At 45.9% G+C, this 20,153-nt stretch overlaps 1 protein-coding gene across 2 annotated transcripts in view; it reads right to left on the bottom strand.

The window, feature by feature from the left end:
* The window catches only part of LOC8028078 (diacylglycerol kinase 1), a 599,538-nt gene that overhangs the window by 473,032 nt on the left and 106,353 nt on the right, over nucleotides 1-20,153 (bottom strand). For both annotated transcript variants that reach the window (XM_042288617.1, XM_042288618.1), the window contains exon 2: nucleotides 16,902-16,957. The gene's annotated coding sequence lies outside the window, so the exon portion shown is untranslated. The remainder of the gene's footprint in view (nucleotides 1-16,901; nucleotides 16,958-20,153) is intronic.

Genomic DNA, 20,153 nt, shown 5'->3' with positions numbered 1-20,153 from the left:
AAGTATCGATAGGGCCAGCTGCTGTCTCTGGGACGAGCGAATAGAATCGTCGATCTCGTGATTTGAACCTTCGTTAGACGGCAGGTGTGCAAAGAAAGTGCCAACTATATTTCGCCTCTCCTTGTGTACAAACGCAGCCGGCGCTACGAGCCGATGGGAGCGATTAGACAGCGTCAAAAGCGTGCACCGTCGTGTGTTTGTCCTGTTCCTGTACGTGTTCTATATGTCGCCGCTGAACCGATCATAAACAGAAAAGGCCTAGTGAGTCGCGCTTTTTGACGCTGTTTGATTGGTCCCATTAACTCGTAGCGTCGGCTGCGCCTGAGTTTAAGCTGAAACGACATATGCCTAGTCCAACCTGGAGCTTGTATGCCCTGCTCTTGCCACCACCAGTGTGTGCCACGCCGAGATAAAGGGGCAGCATATTTCGGGATTAAGTGCAGTGCTTCTGACGGCCGCCGATTTATAGGACCAGCGAATTTCTAAACGAAAAACGAAGCAATATTTTTTTTTTCTGAGGAAATTTTAGAAGGGCGCTGAAAACCCTTAATGAAAAAGGTTTGAAAATATTTTGATGGTCTTTTAATTCAAAGTCGAGAAAGCAAAACGCCGCCCAAAACTTAATCAGGTTTATAAAGCGAAAACACCATTTGACAAGGCTTTTGGAGTTCGTTTCCCAAGTGCAATCACTCTTGACAGATCGTCCTTTGCCGTGGCCAGAATCACCCATAAATTTCTCTTATACATAAAAAATCTAGCAAGGAATAAATTAGAAAAATATTTTAAAATATATTCGCTGGCACGATTTTGGGCCTCTAAAACGCTTTAAACACGCTTGGAACAATTATTTATTTTGAAGAATACTTTCTACTCGATAAATACAACTATTCCAGCTAACGCGAACTCCGATGCCCAATTACGTCTCGCGATGTAAATGCACGATTGATTAAACGAAAAGGATATGCTTGGACTTGACATCAAAATTAGTACGTAAAGCTCACGCCGCACTTTACTCCACAGCTCTCTGCAACGCCAGTTTTGTGACAGAGCGATTCTCAAATCGAATCACCGGTTTCTGTTCGGCCGCCCACCAGATTCGGCGAAAAGAGAAGTGAGCTAATGCATAGTTTTAACTGTACGAAGCTTTTTATGTCTTGAAACGTTCAGTTCTTGTCGGATAAGTTCGTACGTTTTCTCGTGACAAACGATGTGCGTGGTTTCCTTGGTCATCGAGCAATTCCTATTCGAGTAGACAGCCGGTTCAGGGAGCGTCGATGAATAATTGAAGTTTTCAGAAATAGCCCGGTGACTGGGAAAGCGACTGTCGAAAGCGACAAGACGAATTACGAAGTACAGTTACTAAAATCGTCGTTTGAGTTACCGCTCAAGCGCGCATATGCCACAGTTAGTAGCGGTGAGCATACTTACTGCTAACGATTGCTGCCTCTTCTTTTCAAACGTGGTACTCTAATAATAAACAGCATCATGCGGAAGTTTTCTTTTTTTAATTCATTTATCAAGCGAACCTTCGGCTCCAACTTTGTGCTTGACGAGTTTAAGGTCCCTGGATACGAGACGCGCTGGACGTCTTCTGTAATGAGCTCTAGGGGGTACACACTGGACGGCATATTGCAGAGCGATGTAAAGCGGATACTCAGAACGAGCTCAAATTAATAGGCTGCTAAGCCCGGTAATCTCCATGTAGGGAATGCACTTTGCAAAGGAACTGTAGAAGCTCGCCATCAGCACGCGTTCAGCAGGGGCTCACACAGCTATGGACGCCAGTGAATACTCCCTATAGCTTGTTTGAGTGCGCTTTTGGATTGCGAATGGTTTTTGAGACTCTCGCTTCGACCGCCCCAAACTTCCAGCTTGCACAAAATTGAAGCCGTGCTTACAGACGAGAGGGCGACACTGCGCAAGGCGGAAGTGTTGCAAGAGTGGCCTCGGAAGATAGACGTGGTCATCACACATACAGAGAGCCATACATTGACTCCGACAGGGGCGACCACCGGTTTTCGACGTTTTCTTACGCGGCTAAATGTTTGACCGAAAACCTACCTGAATAACAAGACAGTAAACATGACATGCAACACTAGCATAGGCAATATACTTCGCGACTCGACATTTTGAACTGAATGCTCAGAATTCAGTCGGTATCGCGAGCTGATTCCCCGCTCGCCCGAATGGCATTTTGCTGAACGTCATTTTAAACAAATGTCTGACAGGAGTAGACTTTTGCAATGTAATCATTTTCGTCTCTAAAGTATCCTTAGTAGCGAGCCAAACCACGAAACTCTCTCGTTTCGCAAACCTAAATTTGCTTCCCTTAACCCCTCAGCGTGAACTATTAAAACTTGGTGCACACCGCACTAATACTCTCCGCTGTCCATCAAGCAGTCTCAACTAGGCGCGGTATATTAACGTAACAGATCGCGGCAAAAAGCAAACTAATTGACCACAAACACCCCATTCCGATTGTAATCGGGTCAGGCGTCTTTTAGTTTCAAACTCGCACAAGGCGGCACTGCGTTGGCGAAGCCCTCGATCAAAAACAAAACACAGACAGGCACAAAGAAAAGAACGCAGCTGGGGGTATACAGGAGTAAAACCGCAGCGTTCCGTCAACAGCCCTGCCTCGTCGTAATTATGTTTTTGGGCGCGCCCATCCATCACTTCCGTAAGCGACGGTCTTCGTCTAATGCCCGTCACTCACTGCGCTCAAAGAGCCGTCAACCGAAGCCAGGGGGCGCCTGTACCGATTCATCCGTATGCAGGATCACGCTGGACGCCCCCAAAGCGAGCCAAGTGATGCCGTCGGTGGTCTCAGGATAGCCGACACTTTCGCGAATCCCAGCGCTATGGTAATTTTTGTTACTGCATAGTTTCTTTTTACTGCACGGCGAGTAAATTTATCCCTCGAGAAAGCACCTGCATCGGAAGTATAGCAAATGGAGACATGCAGGGCGGAGGGAAGTGTGTTTTTTATTTGCCTCAATATGGAGCCCATCTTTTTGGTGAAACGAACTCGGAACGTGACACAGACCTCTGCCCCGCCGTAAAATCCCACAAGCAAACTTTGGTTAACCAAATCCGTTGGGCATGTACTTTGTCGCGAAGCACGAGCCAATCCTCGACATCTACCGAAGAAGAGAAAGAAAATGTATAAGTATACGAAGCTCCAAAACATGACATGTGCTAGAAGTTTAAGTATACGTGGAAGCATTTCGAGTGTTCTTGGTTTACGTATAAATTCGCAGCTGTACATAAACACGCGGTGTGGGTATGACCGCTTATGTGGCTTCTTCATTGATTTTGTACTCCCAATTCCTTATCGCGTCCAGTGTGGCACAGGTCACGTTCTTTTTATAATGAACTCATAGTATCCATACCTCGTCAAACGCTGGCTCCTTCCGCAAATAGCAATTATTTATGTTACAGTGTTCTGCGAGAGAGTTTATAGAACTGCAAACGTTTTGCTTTAGTTTGCAAAGCGAGTACATTGAAATGGCGCCAGGCTTCGTAGATATCTCGGTTCGTATACGGTGCATGGGTATAGATCCGACCACTGCGTCCTGATTTCCTAATCAAATGGGAGACTTCGTGTTTTACAGCGGAGCTGTATATAATTCCTCCATCAAGTTTTTTTTTTTTTCGTCAACAAAACATTGATTGACGGAATAGTTGACAGAAAACCATCGCGCGCGCCTTTTTTCTTCTCATGTGGTTTTGACACTTGTTTCAATAAGAAAACCACAAAACAAGTGTCAAAACCGCGTGATAGATGATAAGCACGTAGCGCTCCCCGAATGCGTTTCTCGGTAAAGATTGCGGTTGCATAGGCTGCCGTGGCAACGGCAGCGTACGAAGCTTTTCATATATAAAAAAAATTTGATAAAGTGTATTTACTTTTCTTTCGTCAATCATTTGGTATAGACCATTTTGTTGTTTACAAACATGAACTGCCACTTGCGTCCCAAGCAACTTCCGGTCGCACCGACTTTGCAAGCCTGCTGAGCCTGCTTATGTCACCAGTGCTAGAATGCATAAATGCGACACGGACAACAAAGTTGGAAGTTTAACGAGGGCCTTCGGCTGTAAAATATTACATATTGGAGGAGGCAAGCTGGTTTACCAGAATGCTAGAAACATTTTAACAGATCTCGCACAGCTTTGTTTTTTTGGAGTTCACCTGGAGAATTGGTGGTTGAACGTTTCATCTACAATTCAAGCAGCGGTGTTAGGGTGGCCTTTGTTCATTCTTTTTATAAACCGGAAGATTTCGGGGACGTCCAAGACGGGAGAATTACTTGGTTGCGTTTGCCATAAAAAGTGTCTATAGTGCAGTGGAAAATCGTTGCAGGTGATACCACAGCTTAGCAACCATTTTCACAGCAGACCTTTTTGCACAACGGTAACAATTTGCTAGAATCGCTGAAAACAACTGGCACATCATACCGAACAGCGGCGTTTTTTAACATTGTGAGAAACATCGTGGAAGTACAGTGTTTCCCGTAATATTGGTCTTCAATGCTGCGTCAGCATTTGATTTGGACACTGCCGGCCAATATATACCTGCAGATTATGGCAACGCTTGTGATGTCACGATGTAGTTGAGGAGGAGCGAACAGTCCTTTTATCCGAGTGGCGCTGGACGTTTACGACGTTGGTTAGAGTGAATATCAAAATAAAATAATGTCATGCCCCATCTTTCTGAAGCTGCCTTGAAAAGCTGGCAATTTCTGAAGTGTAAACCCGGGGTCACACAACTTAAACATCATACATAAAACAGTCCGCATACAGATTCGAACGCGAGTCACCACGAGGTCCGTGCTTCGAATGCCGCATGACAATGAGCTCTAGGAGAAAACTTAGCCCGCGGCATTCGAACCACGGGTATTGAGGTGACTCGTGTTTGCAGACTTTCTTTTGTTTTATGTATGAGCAGTATGACCCCGGCTTATACCTCTGTCAGACGGCGTTCTAACGGTCCTTCTCACTAAGTTCCTTAATAAAATCGGCCAATTTGCTCGTGATGTAGAGTGCGCTCGTGCCCTACGGCGTGCGCCGGTTCGCGGATTTTATAATGGAGCTTGTTCTAACGGCCTTTAAAATGCCCGTCTGACAGGGGTATTAAAGGGAATCTGAAATATTTCTTGAAAAGAACGGTAGATTCTGGCGTACTTTTATCCCATAAATCTGTATATCACGTTCGTTTTCTCCGGAGATGTAACAAAACGCGAGAAAACACGAAAAACCTCCGGCCAGTCGTGACGTCATACTAGGATCTTTTGGCCGCCAAGCGCGTGTCACTCGTGTGGGCAGCGCGTGCAATTGAAAGCTTGCCAGGTATTGGCGACGTGAGCGATCGAAAGCGTCGCTGTGGTCGGCCCACCACAATTGGCCGAATGCAGACTATGACGTCAGCAAATGATATCTCATCGACGGAAATAAGAGGATGAAAGAACTTCAATTTTGACGGTGTTGGCAGTCTTGCTTTGACAGCGCTATGATTTCAGGCTTCCATTACAAACATCATCGAACTTGTTGTTCAAAAGGTAATGACGTCACGAATGGAAACCGAACGAGGGCGCCCGCGAGAGCAGGCGCCCTCGTTCGAAAACTCCTAGTATGACGTCACGCCCCGGGAAGGAGGGGCTTCAGCAGTACTTTGAAAATTGATTTCTGCAGCCTCTGTGCACCAAATTGAAAACTAATCTCGACTGGATAATCGTGATCCTTGATATCAAATGAAAACGATTTAGGTGTTTTCCCTCAAATAAAGAACCGCTTCAGTCTTTTCTTTAGAGCGGTACGGAAACGAAATGACGTGAGCGGCGAGCTCTCTGCCGCTCGCTTCAAAGTCAGCCAGCGAGAAGCACAATGCGTATCGCGCTCGTGACGTCAATAGTTCATGCACGGTCGAGGGTACTGCAGTTGCGAGTCTCGCTGCTTGGTAGCGTCAGCGCGTGACAATCTCACCTATCCGAGGGTGAGAGCTCGAGGTCGCTGCTTTGAAGCGTTCTTCTGCAGAACGAGCGCTCGCGCTAGCCTATGCATGTCTCAAAGCAAGGAGGGCGTGCTAGCTCGCGCTTGTAGCTTGTGGCTGTAATCTCAGTTTATTGGGCGAACGGAGTATAGTAAACGTGTTACCGTTCCCTGCCAAGTCACATTCAGGGCTAAGCAGCTCCACGAGCAAGCCACACTGCCGCAAACTGACGCAGCTTCTTATGAACGCATGACATGACGGCATTCAAACGGAGCTTCACAAACCGCCACCAGACGCAATTTTGAAATCTGTTCGTTCGTTTTAAAATCCGTTTTCTTGACTTTTCTGCCTGCAGCCCAGGAACACTAGTCTAGGATAGTGTTTCCTGGCTGCCGGCCCAACATAGACCATATCTAAACAAAGAAATAAGTGCAAAACATTTCGAAGGCGTACAACCTTGATGAAGACTGGGAACATAAACTTATTTTCATTGCACAGTCTTGGAGTTTAGTTACAAGTTCACCAGCGAAGAAATAAAAGAAATAGCAGAAATAGATCATGAAGAGCCCAAATAGGGCAAATACCACCCTCACTCAAACGGAACAGAGATGTGTATAAATAAAGCACAAACATAAAATAAACTGACACGTTGTGTGTCTTGGTCTTTACGCTACTTTAGTTTCTAAAGTCAGATTGTATTCAAATAAAATATTGCGACATTTCCATGATATGCATGCTTTAAAACTAGCGTATCTTTGGAAAGAACGCTGTAGCGAAGCTTTGCTGCCCGTCTATCAATGAGTTTTGAACACAACCGTAGGGCACGTCTGATTCTCTCGAAAGCTCCTAATGATTAAAGCATCGGGAGGATAACCCTCCATTATAATGATATTAACATTATATTATTACCATTATAGAGCAAGCCCCACACCCTAAGAAATTCCAGCGCGTCTACTTACCCGCAAAACACTCAGAGCCAATCTCTCCAATCTAAGAAATCAGCTCAACGAATGATTAGGCGGAACATCCGTTTAGGCATAAAAATGAGAGAGAGAGAGAGAGAGAGAGAGAATAGTTGTTTATTTAGTCACGAAAAGGTTAATTTGTTCTGTGCTGTGACATTACGCAATGCAAGCATGGCCCGTTGCACTGCGTAATGCCACAGCGCAGACTTCAGTTTTAGGTCTTCGAGTATTTCGCGGGTAAGTAGACGCGCAGGCATTTCTCAGAGTGCACACAAATAATTTCTCGTGGGCTGACCTTCACACTCGAGAAGACCGGCAACTGGACAGCCACAGTGTCGCCGGTGTTTGGCATGCGCTTTCGAACATACGTTCACGGCTTCGTGTTTAGACCTCCAGGCGCAATGAGTGCAGATTTTAAGTGGATCATTTTTTTGCATTCTCAAGTACGATCAGTGGTTTCTGCGCAGTATAGGCTATCATCATCAAAGGTCAAAGACGATCTACTCAAACTCCCTAATAGATCAATCTCGTGCAAACCGGTGGGCGAACCTACCACGACAGCTTTGTGTTATAACTCTACAACCCAGTAGGCAAGAGCGGTAACATTCAGGAGGCCATTATTGTTGAACTGGTTTGGAGTCACTGAGAGCCCAAGAAATGCCGGAGAGTACCGAGAATCTCACGAACGCTCCGCAGCCAATAAGATAGCGGATTTACCAGACAAGGTCGTCGAAGAACCAATCACAAAGCAAGACGAGTAAACATATAAAACCACGCCCTGCAAGTTTCTGAATCTGACAGTTCATGTATGTAGTGTCGTCGGTTACGCGTTCACATTCTTATTCCCGAAAAGCGTATGAGATACTTAGTGACACCACCCGAATAAGAACACTAAAGAACCAGTCGCGAAGCGAAACATGCCGTCGTATAATTAGCCCAGCCACGCCTCTGTTTATGTTCCCACCACACGGCAAAGGAAATGTCACTCCCTATTACCTGACCAGCAAACCAGCGCACGCCATGTCTGGCGATAGCTCGGTGCACGCGCGACGTACGTATAATCAGGATCGCAAGCTGATTCGCCAATCATATTATCTTATATGACGGAAATGACAATTACTTGGCCGTGTTGGCAGAGGAAAGACCCAATGACCGTAATGCAATTGCAACAGACAGAGGGGAAAAAAGAAAAAAACAAAAAGCCTCGGAGGTTTTTAGATTTGTCACGCGGAACTATCAGCCGCGGGCGGCCGCTTTGCGCATACTCAGCGAGCGTTAAAAAAAAAAAATAATAATAATTCCTCCTTCTTGTTTCGCCATATATAAACGTGCATTACGATAGTTTAAGCTGTTTTTTTTGTTTTTTTTATCGAACGAGATGAGACGCGATGTGCTTTCAGTAATAAGCTTGAACAGGATCACCAGAATGGCGTAAGAAACCCTAGCGCTCGAAATAGCGATGGTATAGGCATGCGTCGGAAGCAAGCCGCATGCCAAAACCGTCACGCCCTTATTCAAATGGGCTCCAAATATGTGGCTTGCGCAACAAACTAAATCCCTTTAAAGCATTCCGCTCACATCAACGGCACGTTGAAGGGGCGTAGGACTCGAGGGAGGCAAACAAAGTCGCGCGAAAAACCTGATTGAGAACGCCAAGAGGGTAGGGATGCGTCGGGAATCTCGAAGTCACGTTTTGGGTGGGCGCGGCAGAGCGGGTTTCGTGCGTGACGCTCTTCTTTCCTTCGTGTCCGTAGCGGGAGCATATTGCGGACACGAGCGAGAAATAAAAAAAAAATTAAAAAATGAAATAAAGAAGAGACGAAAGCGGTCGAGATTCGAAGTCCGTCAGTGGCGCCTCCCGGGAGATGGAATGATCCAGAGTGCCGCGCCAATACGTACGTACCACTCGAGCGGAGAGCAAGCGCGGGTTCGTTCGAGAAAACACGCGCTTGGTGCTCCAACTTTTAAATTTCCATCTGAAGGACTTTCCGACTCCGTTGAAGCACAATGTGCCGGATATAGCGTCGCAATAAGAGAGTATTTCCCGCATTCCGAGACCCTCGCGTCAAAAGGCACGAGAAAGATAACAGAAAGCACGACCGAAATGAAACGAAAGTGAATATGTGACGAGAAATTTTCAGCGGCGTTCGCATTTCAAGGCTTCCATTGAGGCCGTTGCCTATCTCTTCTTTTTTTGCCGTGTCGCCCTCGAGAAATCGGTTTACAGTTTGTGTTTGAACGTTGGAAACTTTGGAATTTGGGAACACTCATACAAGCAGAAGTAAACTACAGACGTCATCAAAGTACGGTTAATACCGCAGCGGAAGCCACTGCGGCAGAACAGGCACCAGCAGCGGCAGATCCCGCTGCAATGCTGCGGTGTCCGAACGCAGCACGATAGTAATTGTTGCAAGGCCCTTTTCGTTGCTTTAACAGAAGTCCCCCTCTCGCATATGTCGGATATCTTGGTTTACTTCTTCGCGACAATGAGGAAAACACAGTTCTTTTTTTGTTCTTTTTTTTTTTTTTTAAGACGTGGTTTATAGAACACACAATTGTATTATTTTCTTCGCACGTGTTTTCAATACGTACGAGAAAGAAATACGTACTCATAAAGTGTGCCTACCCGACCTGCCACGAAAGTTTTCATAGGTCGTTTTCCCCGTCCCTGTCTTTCACCGCATCGACGACACCGCTAGTGCGGATGTGCACCTCTAGTTTTTTTTGGACAGAGTTCCACATTTCGTAACAGGTTGCGAGGAGCTTTACGGGACGACGGAAACGATATACAAAAACTAACATATATCGCTGAAGCCTGCGCACAAACTGATGTGTACATAAATACCACGCAAACAAAACAAAACAAAACAAAACTTGAGCGGTTTACAGCATGCCGTTTTGTCAATAGGCCAAAAACCTTTTTTTCCCCGTGGCCTAGCAAGTTTTTTGGGGTTCCTTCCGCGCATACGCTAGAAAACAATCGTCGAGCTTCAGCAGACGTTTGAGAACGCTTTCTCGAGGCGCAGCGTGGTCTACGACCTTATTATCTCTCAGCAGTGCGTCCCTTTCTGCGGATCTTGCCATTCGACAGGCTGTGGTTTCCCTAGCCGGGCCCGGTTGCTGGAAAGGAGAAATGACTAATCTTATGTAACGCTAGTCCTGAACGTAAGCTCTATACCAGAGCTAGCGGACGAACGGAGTAAGACGCTTAGATCACGTCGAGTGCAGGAGACGGGCGCCGGAACCCTAAGCCGCGGTAGCGCCGCTAATACAAACAAAAAAATTGGGTTGTGTGTGTGTTTATACAGCCTAGAACTTGGTCTGCCTCACAGGGGCGACGAGTCTCCCAGTTGTAGATGAGAAATTTAGCCAGTGCGGTACAGCCGCTAGCCTGGGGTCTTTAACGTGCATCACGCAGTAGTGGTACACGACCGCACGCCGGTACGATTCTCATCCAGATCGAAACGGGCAGGGGTGGGGCACGAACCTAATACAAACATGCAAACCACAGTCTGTGGACATTGCCTTGGGCGTCTTTCTTCCCTCTATGACAGTCACGCTGGTCATGGAAAAAAAAAGGATATTCGAAGCATATATGAAGCATGCTTCGAATATCCTTGAGACGTGGTCGCAGGCAATTCTGTCATCATGTCATCAGCGAACACCTTGTCTTGGGTATGAACCGTATGATGTACGAGCAGATAGGACTGCGGCCTTAGCGATGTTTCGTATCGGAAGCTGTATTGCAAAAAACACGGACTGATTTATTTTCAAGCAAGCTGAGATGAAAAATCGTAAATATTCGCGGGAAATATATATATATATATATATATATATATATATATATATATATATATATTTATCGTTTAATTTGACGGGAACCAACTTTCCGTATCCCCAGATTGCGTCCACGGCTCTTCAATGTGTATTCAATAAACAAAGTAAGGGGAAACTGCAATCATTTCAGACAAGTACAAAGACCAATATGCTCTCCGAGCCCCGAGCATACTTGGGCAATTGTTAGCTGTGCCAGACTTCCGCAGTCAAGCAGCAAAAACACCAAATCGAAAATGTTAAAAAATAAGGAAAAGCAACTTTATTTTGCAGGTTTTGTTACGAGAGAGCGGCAGCCATCACGAGACGCAGTGTGCTCTGCGCTCGCTCGCTTCAACGCGACACGTCCGCAACGAAGTGGCCGGCTGCCAACGAATTCTTTCGCGGCCCGGACGTACTCGGAGCAGCTGAGCTGCATTGGTAGCGGATACAGTCGGTCTTCTCTGCTACGTACATGCACGCTCGGCGTCTACCCTCAGAAGCACACCCGAAGCATTGCGGCGATTCGACGACGGCTCGCAGCGACACTGTATCCGCTCGCATCGAGACACAATGGGGAAACACTCTCTCGACCTTCTTTTTTCGCGAACGTTCCGCGCAGGCGGGTTCCTCTTGTTCCGTTGCACTTAGCCATAGCCAGGGCGGCGCGCTAAGACTGTGCATGGCGGGGATGCGCGGTTCCCTCATTGTCGTGCATGGCACCACTTCCAGTTCGCTTCCTCTCACTGAAGGGAACTCGCCTCTCTTCTGTTTTATGCTCTGCTTCGTTGTCACAATCGACCGCATCCAAGTCGCGCGATTATTTACTCCGCCGCGCGGCGCAGCTAAAACTGCGTGTGTCTGTGACGGCTACGTCTTAATTAATGGACATGTAGTCCAAAACAGCTAAACACGCCAGTCTCCCATACACCCAGAGAAAGAAGTGGCACGTATGTTCACCGACAAAACAAGATCAGTTTTTTTTTACAGCGCAGCTCTTAGGCGCCCGTTTCCGCATTTAGAGGCGTCGGCGTAACCGCGCGCGTTGCGTCATGGGACGTCACAGACCTATACACCAATTCAATTCCCCGCTAAACTTAGCGAAGAAACTGAATTGGTGCGTAGGTTTGTGATATCCCATAATGCAACACTGCGCATTCAGTTTCCCCGCGAAATTTAGATACGAAACTGATGACACAGGACCTCAACACCAATTCAGTTTCATCGCTAAATTTAGTGAGGAATTAAATTGATGGTGAGATCGAGTGACGTCAGTTTTCCCGCTAAATTTCGCGGGGTAACCGACACTATGTGTAGGCCAGTCGACATGAAATCATGTGACATTACTTTTCCCGCTGAACTTAGCGCGGAACGTGAATTGTTGTTGAGGTCACGGTCATGTCGCGTCAACTGAATTTCTTCATAGTTGACTTGACATGATGGCATGCGACGCCATTTTCCACTCCAAACTTAGCAGGGAAACTGAATTAGTGCTGAGGTCACGTGGCGTAATTTTCTAGCTAAATTTGGCGGGAAAACTGTGACGCCAAGTGACGTCACAGGCCATGGCTGCACGAGATGAGGCTTCGCGAAGTCCGGAGCAGCTAGACAAAAACGTTTCACGATAAAACAAACACAGCGCGTGTTGCATTATGGGACTACCACCGTACCCTCCTCGCCCTCCCTGGCCCATTCTCAAACAAACAAAAAATTATTGATATATATATACCTATATTTCTCTCTCAAATTCTCTACCCCGTTATATCACAAAGATCAACATACGTCAAGAGCGGCGCTCTAACTTCGCATAACTGAGAAGCGTCAACGCCTGTAATTTTTCTTAATTCTCTCGGAGGCCGGCGCAATTTTTTGCAGTATTATTACCCACATTCACGTGCTCCTTTTGTTGCCAGTTGGAAATGTCCGGGCATGCTTATAAAATGTTGCCATACGCCGAGAAGGTGAGGGAGAGGGGAACACGAGAGGGAACGTTAGAACTTCATGCTGTGGTTCGAATGAGTAGTGGGTGCACCTAACGCTAGCTGCATTTGTCTCTGCTGCACTCGTCGGACGCGTTCGAATCGGCCGCCTGTGATGCCCAGGGGGCGCTGCGAAAAATGACTTGTTAGGACTTGTTTTGGGGAGTACAAACCTGAGCGTCTCAGAGAGACACAGATGTAGAAGCGCGGCTTCTCTTTGTGCGGAACATGATCACAAGAAAAACAGAAAGGAACAACAAAAATTCGAACACCGTCTTAGCATAGGTCAAAGTTAAGACGCTAAAAGCGTGAGCCAATTAAGACGCCGATCCACGCGTTCCAAAAAAAAAAATTGGATGCTAAATATTTTGACGTTATTACCCAGATATAAAATAGGCGTACACAAGTGGTGGTGGCATGCATCTGGCGCTTTCAAACGCATTGCGGCGTTAAATATAACAAATTGCAAACGTAAAAAGTTCTTTTTACCGTTTTTCAGCACTAAAGAGAAAGAATAAAAGCTCAGCGAAATTCTCATCAATAGCGGGAGGCTAAATCAGGTGAGCTTTCACTACCCAACATGTGGGTGCCACACTTTGTTCAAAGCTTCAGCGCTGGAGCCCTATGCAAGAGCCAAACGCCGGACCCTTGTATTCCGCGTTTCATGGCGTTCGACGAGTGCACTGGGGACAAAAGTAGCTTGACCCAGAAATCATTCCAAGCAGAGCTCGGCGTTCTGACGTCCACGCGAGCGCTCGTCTCCTTTCCCTCACTTTCTCGGCGCATTGACGAGTGTGCGATCGGTGTTGGCAGCTTGTTAGCATAGTGAAACGGCGCAGCTGACCTCAAACATAATTACTACAAGCTCTAAAAATCGTTTATCGGTCACTGGCGATTAGAACGTTTAGAAACAGTAGCACTCCAGCCAATTAGTTTGGTCCTCACCACGCGCGCATATGCTCGCGTGCGGCGACGCCAAAATGCACTCGTCTACCACTTTATCGAGCTCTCTGGTCTAGCCTTATAAATTCGTTAACGATAACGTAATGCGCCGATAATTTTCAGAGAGTAAGCGGAGGTGGAATGTTAGTTGTGTAAATTTATCGGGCGCATGTGTTGCCGTTAGTCTTAGTTTCTCCAAACTGATGAAGGTTCTGGTAAAACGTATTTTTAATAAAGCCCAGAGCCGCCGTTTTGTTAACTCTATAATACGTTTCCTAGAGTGTCGGTATTTTTGTCCAGCTCGCTCGTACCTCTGCATTCATTGCATTATCATCCTTACCTTAAAATACAGGACGTTCACCTATGTTGGTGTTAGACTGGTGGCAGCTGTTAAAACCAGTTTCCTCTACTGACGTCGAACTCCTGGTTAGCTCAGTTGGAAGGGCGTTCCCCTGGAAATGAAGAGGTCCCTGGTTTGGTAACAAAACCAGGCGGAGTTATTTCGGTCGCACACCAGTCCCCTAGCTGTATTTGGCCCTCTTTCCCTTCTCCGGGATTATAATCGTTATTCTTGTCCAGCTCGCTTGCACCTGTGCATTACTTGCATTATCATGTCAGAGTGTATTCAGAGTGATTCCTGCGGGGTTAGGAGAAATAGCCAAGGAAAGCATGAAAAGAGAGTGAGTGCAAGAACGAACATGCGCACAACACACGCACTCAGCCACACACGGATGCGCGCAAGCAGACAGACACACGCGCACATTTACGCACAAACGCACACACACGCACGCATACACGTGTACACAAAAACGGAGATACACGCAGAGGCAGCAGTCAGCCGTGTAACCTGCGGTATGTGGCGGCGGCTTCGAACGACTCGTAGCCCAATATATGTTGATTCGTATTTTTTTTCTCGTCTGTACCAACCTCCGAGAAACTTCGTTTCCGCATTTGCGGATTCACGTGGGAGCATGTTCTCCCGGCTCCGAATTCGGATGGTCCTGTTTCGTTAGCAAACACTGACGATGGCCGTAGAAAGAAATGCAAAAAGGACAGCATAAAAAAAAAAAGACACGATAAAAAAATTATATTTATCATTTTTCTTTTTTTCTATTTTAGAAGGGGGATAAGGAAAGGAGCATTTATCGAGTTTGAGGAGGTAATTTGCTTCTCCGTTTGTGTTACGGCATCACGGGATAGGTGGGTCATAACGAACGGGAGAGACTAGGTTTAAGAGAGGGAACAACTTAAGTCAAGGAAAGCGTTTGCAATATAATGGCGGACGCTTCCAGCGCGCATTGGTCGCAAGTGCGCATGCGTTGCGTTGTCGGGTGGCGAGGAGCAGAGCGGGCGGAAAGGCAGAGGCGCTCCCAGATGACCAACGCTTTCGTCACCCCCTCGTAGCTCGTGTTGCAAACGCGGCCCATAAACCACGTGACTCCGGGGTGATCGCGCAGTTGGCAACTCTTCGAATTATAGGCTCTCTAGGACAGCCCCTTTGGCTAGCACGCGGCTATAAAGACACGGCGCTCGATCCACGTGGCCTCGTAAAGTGAGATTTTATACGAGCGCCCGTAACAAAACGGACACGTGCGGACAAAAAAGAAAAGTCCCAAGTTAGTTCTTTTCTTAGAACAAAAGAAAAAAACACGTAAAAGCGCCAAAGTCATTCGTAGACTTTTACACGCCTGGACACGCACGTATTACGTCGTCGCGTGGGAAGTTATACTTTCGGTCAATCCGATTGACACAGACACCCTTTGATATGCGCAGCTATATGGCGCACGCAATTGGATAATAAAACGGAAATGGGTGGACTTTATTCTTTCTCGAATTACCGGTAACTTCTGGCTCTGCGTGCGATTGCCCGAGCTGCTTGAAACGTTGCGTTTAGAGAGTGGAAAGCAACAATTCATGATATCTTATAGAAAGATCTGGTTGTAGATTGACGCCATTTCCTACTGCCCGCGGCCTAAATAAACAAATTTAAAAAAAAAGTTTCTGGCGTTTGGGTTTAGTGTTAGGGAGTCGGACAATGAAATATAACATTTCAAAATATTACTTTATTTTTTTTAAAGGAGGAACAAGTTTTGTAATCAAACTGTCAGTAACGTTCGAACGGACAGGATCAGAACGTCAGGGCATTTTTTCCCGATGCTCGGCTGCGAGTGCTGTAGGCGTTACAAGGGTCACGAAATACGAAACTTGTTACTTGCAAATACAAGACACGCGTTACCGACCTACGTTACCTTAAAATAACAGAAACGCGTTACCGCTACCGTTAAAAATCAAAAGTAGCGCAGGCTACTTTTGCGTTACTTTTTATGTATAAATTAAAACGTTTTACTGTTTTCGCGTTACCAAAATGCTTAAAAGCTATATTAAAAAAAAAAAAAAATACGGGGAGTGTTTGCGTGGAGAAAAGATAGGCAACATTTTGAATGTATGTGCGATGAGTGCGAGAATTTGGGATAATTGCCGACTAGAAACGCCATAAAAATGGGGTTTTATACTGAATCTGAAGTTTTGGGAAGAACAAGTAACGAGTACCGTAGCTACGTAAACCATTACTCGAAATAAATATCGGAAGTACGTTATTCGTTACTGTCTTGAACAGTTAGCGAGTACGCAACTACGTCGCCGAAAAAAGCAGTGGTAACGCCATCACTCGTAATGCGTAACCGCCAACACTGCCGCCCGCAAGCACAGGCTCGTTGCCGCCTTCCGTTGTGCTTAGGCTGCGCGTGCACGCTCGAGGTTCACGATGTATGCCGAAGATGTATCGAAGGTAGCTCGCACTGGAAACGGGGCTGCCGAAGGGCCTCTTCGCCGTTCTCATCTTGTGAGTGACTACATAATTTAACATACTTTACTTCTGAATGTGCATTTTAGTGAGCCCTCCAGGCTCCCTTCCACGGCGTTCGCTCGCAACTTAATCACGATTGTTTTTTCTCGGTTATTGAGACATCGTATTTAAATATTACCATCGTTATTTTGCTGCTGCGGCATCATGCAACTTGTTGTTTGTGACCGCCAGAAAGGTGTGCAAATAAGAACTCAAGACATCTGCTCCGCGCGTCTTTACAAGTCACAACTAAATAGCGAGGATATTATTTGAGCATCGTATCGAAGGTACAGAGGAACTAGCTTTGTCCCTAAATAACATCAATAACAAAAAAAAAACATTTTAAAATTTGCTGCTTACAAACTTACCTAGCTGTTTCACGGCGAAAATCCTGTAGTCAGTTCAGTCAGAAATTGGAAGCAACCTGGAAAAAGTGAAAGCAAACAATGTGTTTGGTTACATTCAAGCGCTTTTTTTTTCTCTTTTTTTATTAATATTTTGGGATGGTAAGGGTCAAATTTAGGACAATCAAAAGTAGGAAATAGTAGTCGCGCGACGTGACGTCAGTGCAAGGAGCCTATAGGCTCCTTGCACAGGACGTCACTTCCGTTGCCCTCCAAAGAAGAGGGGAAGAAGGAGCTTCCCTCTTATCAGGATCCTCCTTTGTGCCTCCCGGATTTGTGCAGGCGTCGCTATTCTCCCCCCAGAAGATTATAGAAGATTAACCCGCCACTCAAAATTCTTACAAAAGCAGCTTCCCTCTCCTCCTCTTACTTGGTGTTCAAAAGTGTACGATGTGACGTCAGTGCAAGAAGCCTATAAGGCTCCTTGCACTGACGTCACGTCACACACATTTGAACACCAAGTAAGAGGAGGAGAGGGAATTTGCTTTTGTAAGAATTTTAAATGACATGTTAATCTTCTATAATCTTCTGGGAGGAGAATGGCGACGCCTGTGCAAATCCGGGTGGCACAAAGGAGGATCCTGATAAGAGGGGAATTCCTTCTTCCCCTCTTCTCTGGAGAGCAACGGAAACGACGTCCTGTGCAAGCCACGTATACGTGGCTTGCACAGGACGTCATTTCCGTTGCCCTCCAGAGAAGAGGGCAAAAGGGAGCTCCCCTCTTATTAGGATCCTCCTTTGTGCGTCCCGGATTTGCACACGCGTCGCATTCTCCTCCCAGAAGATTATAGAAGATGAACCTGTCACTCAAAATTTTTACAAAAGCAGCTTCCCTCTCCTGCTTTTACTTGGTGTTCAAATGTGTGCGATGTGACGTCAGTGCAAGGAGCCTATAGCTGCAGCTCGGAACACGGAATTTAAAAGCTCGCTTTGTAAAATCCAGGGCGGGCTTCCTAGAACCAGCGTTTCAGCTCAGTCTGTGTGAATAAAGCACTGGCAAAGCCATCACACGAGCGCAGTGAGCGGCACCATAGCCTCCTCTATACACTCCGTGCGGGAACTATAGGGGGCGCTTTGAAAAACGCGCGTAGCGCCGCTAGCGGAGGAGCTGGCGTTCGACAGTGAGGCGCGCTCAGCAGCCTGCGGTGCCTTTTTGCGTGCGAAGCTGTGGTGGCGGAAACGCGCACGGACGGAACTTTTGCTTTTTGAGCCGATAAGTTGAGGATGACGTTGCATGGGTGCTGGGGCAGATCGAGGAAGGGCATTTAGCTGTTCTCCGCTTCTTATATATTGAGTTTGAGTCATTATTAGGAGTAATTTCTTTAGTTGCGGTCGAAAAAGGGGTTTCCGAAAAGCAAGACGGCCGCCACCATAATTGCTCTTAGTGGGAAATTTGTTTTGCTCGTCGCTGTAAACGTAGGACTGCTGTGGTGATGATATTTGGAGGCGAGCGTGATGTTCACTAAATTTGTGCACTAAGTGGGCCAAGTTTTATTAAGACAGCAGGTGTGAAAGTTATGGTTCGAATGAATAAAGGAATAAAGCTGTCAGAAATATCCAATATTAGACCCAAAATGTTGTGTTATAACCGGGCTGTGCGAAGTGCAGATTTAGACAGACAGGTTCTTGGACATGACCGTAACTTGACACAATGGTTATAATACCAAAAATAGGTGACATAGGGAAACCAGGTGGAAATTTGGTTTGGGCGGCGTAACTGAATGGGAAACGGTTTTGATCGTAAAAGGGCTTTAAAGAGAATACTTTTGCCTGCATATGTTTTTATTGTTTTAAAGGTGAATTATGGGAAAGGAGTTTTTTTCCTGACCATTTTTTATTTGTCACTGTTTTAGATTGTCTTTTTGACTGACGACCGTAAAATATATGGTACTTTTTAATCGTGGAATGCTTTCCATACACAAGCATTATACTTATTTTTTACACTATGTACCTTGTACTATGTAATTCATGCGTATACTCATTTTTACATAGTATACTTTATAGGCCTTTTTTTTTTTTTGCTGTCTTATTTACAAATTGTGTTTCTTCTCTATCACTCCCTAACAATGTCTAATGGCGGGCGGTGTGATTTATTGTGCTTCCTGGTGTTGTTTGTACGCATATGTATTTTTTTTTTTTGCCTTGTATGATGTCTGGGTGTTATCACGATGTTGTGTTACTGTGGGTTTCTGCATGCGCGGATTCTTTTTTTTTTTTTTTTGCTTTTTCTGTATTTGCCGCCGGATTTTGCCGTCCTTACCGGCCGCTGGCACCTCGTCAGGCAACCTGTTTGCCTTTTGTGCCAGCGGACCGTTCAAGTCGAATTTGTATTTGACTTGAAAAAATAAAATGATTGATTGATTGATTGAATACCACTCGTCGTGGGAGATGGAGACTTTACAGGTAGAAAGGGACTAGTGCACTGCACTTTCAATTGAAACAACGTTACGAAAAGCGTTTTCAAAGCCGAGAAAACCAAGTTGCCGGCCAACACACGGTTTTGCCGTCAAAGACTTTTGCGGTCAGCTGTTGTGTAGTAATCTGGTTGTGCGAGGTGCTGATCTTCGGCACACACATACTTTGACAACCGTAACTTTACAAAACACTTATTATATCTAAAAGAGGTGGCATAGGTTAACCAGATGGAAATACTTTTGGGTGGCGTAACTAAATGGGAGCCGGTTTTGACCGTCAAAGACTGTCAAGAGAATACCACTCATAATGGCCGGGAGGTGCACACTTTACAGGTCGAAAGGGACCAGTGGACGGTACTTCCAGTTCGAACAACTTTGCCATAGGTGGCTCTAAAGCAGAGAAAAAAAATTGTTGTCTACAAGACTCGGTGTGTCGGCGCTCCCCATCCAAAAGGAGGCTGATCAAAAAAGAAAGCACACCACATAAACTTCCGAACTCAAACATCAATTGTCCAGTGTTTTTAAGTTTCATTGTAGTTCCCCTTAGATTCATATTTGTCATTCTTTGTACCGTCTGAATCTTTCTTCATGAAGTACAGACTGCGTGCCATACTGGTTCGGAAATATCATCGACACGTACGATGGGGACGAAACTTCTTTGGAGGACATTTCTTTAACGAAATTCGCACTGCATACCCGCGAGTGTGGGATGGCATTTCAGTTCGAGCTGAGATATGTAGGCGTTACTAGTACGAAAACAAACGCAGAGCGCAAAGCGGCAGTGCAGAATATCTCAGCCGTG

The sequence above is a fragment of the Ixodes scapularis genome, unplaced genomic scaffold (genome assembly GCF_016920785.2).
Source record: "Ixodes scapularis isolate PalLabHiFi unplaced genomic scaffold, ASM1692078v2 PGA_scaffold0__279_contigs__length_252992795, whole genome shotgun sequence".
Taxonomy (NCBI): domain Eukaryota; kingdom Metazoa; phylum Arthropoda; class Arachnida; order Ixodida; family Ixodidae; genus Ixodes; species Ixodes scapularis.
This window is presented reverse-complemented; position numbering and strand designations above follow the sequence as displayed.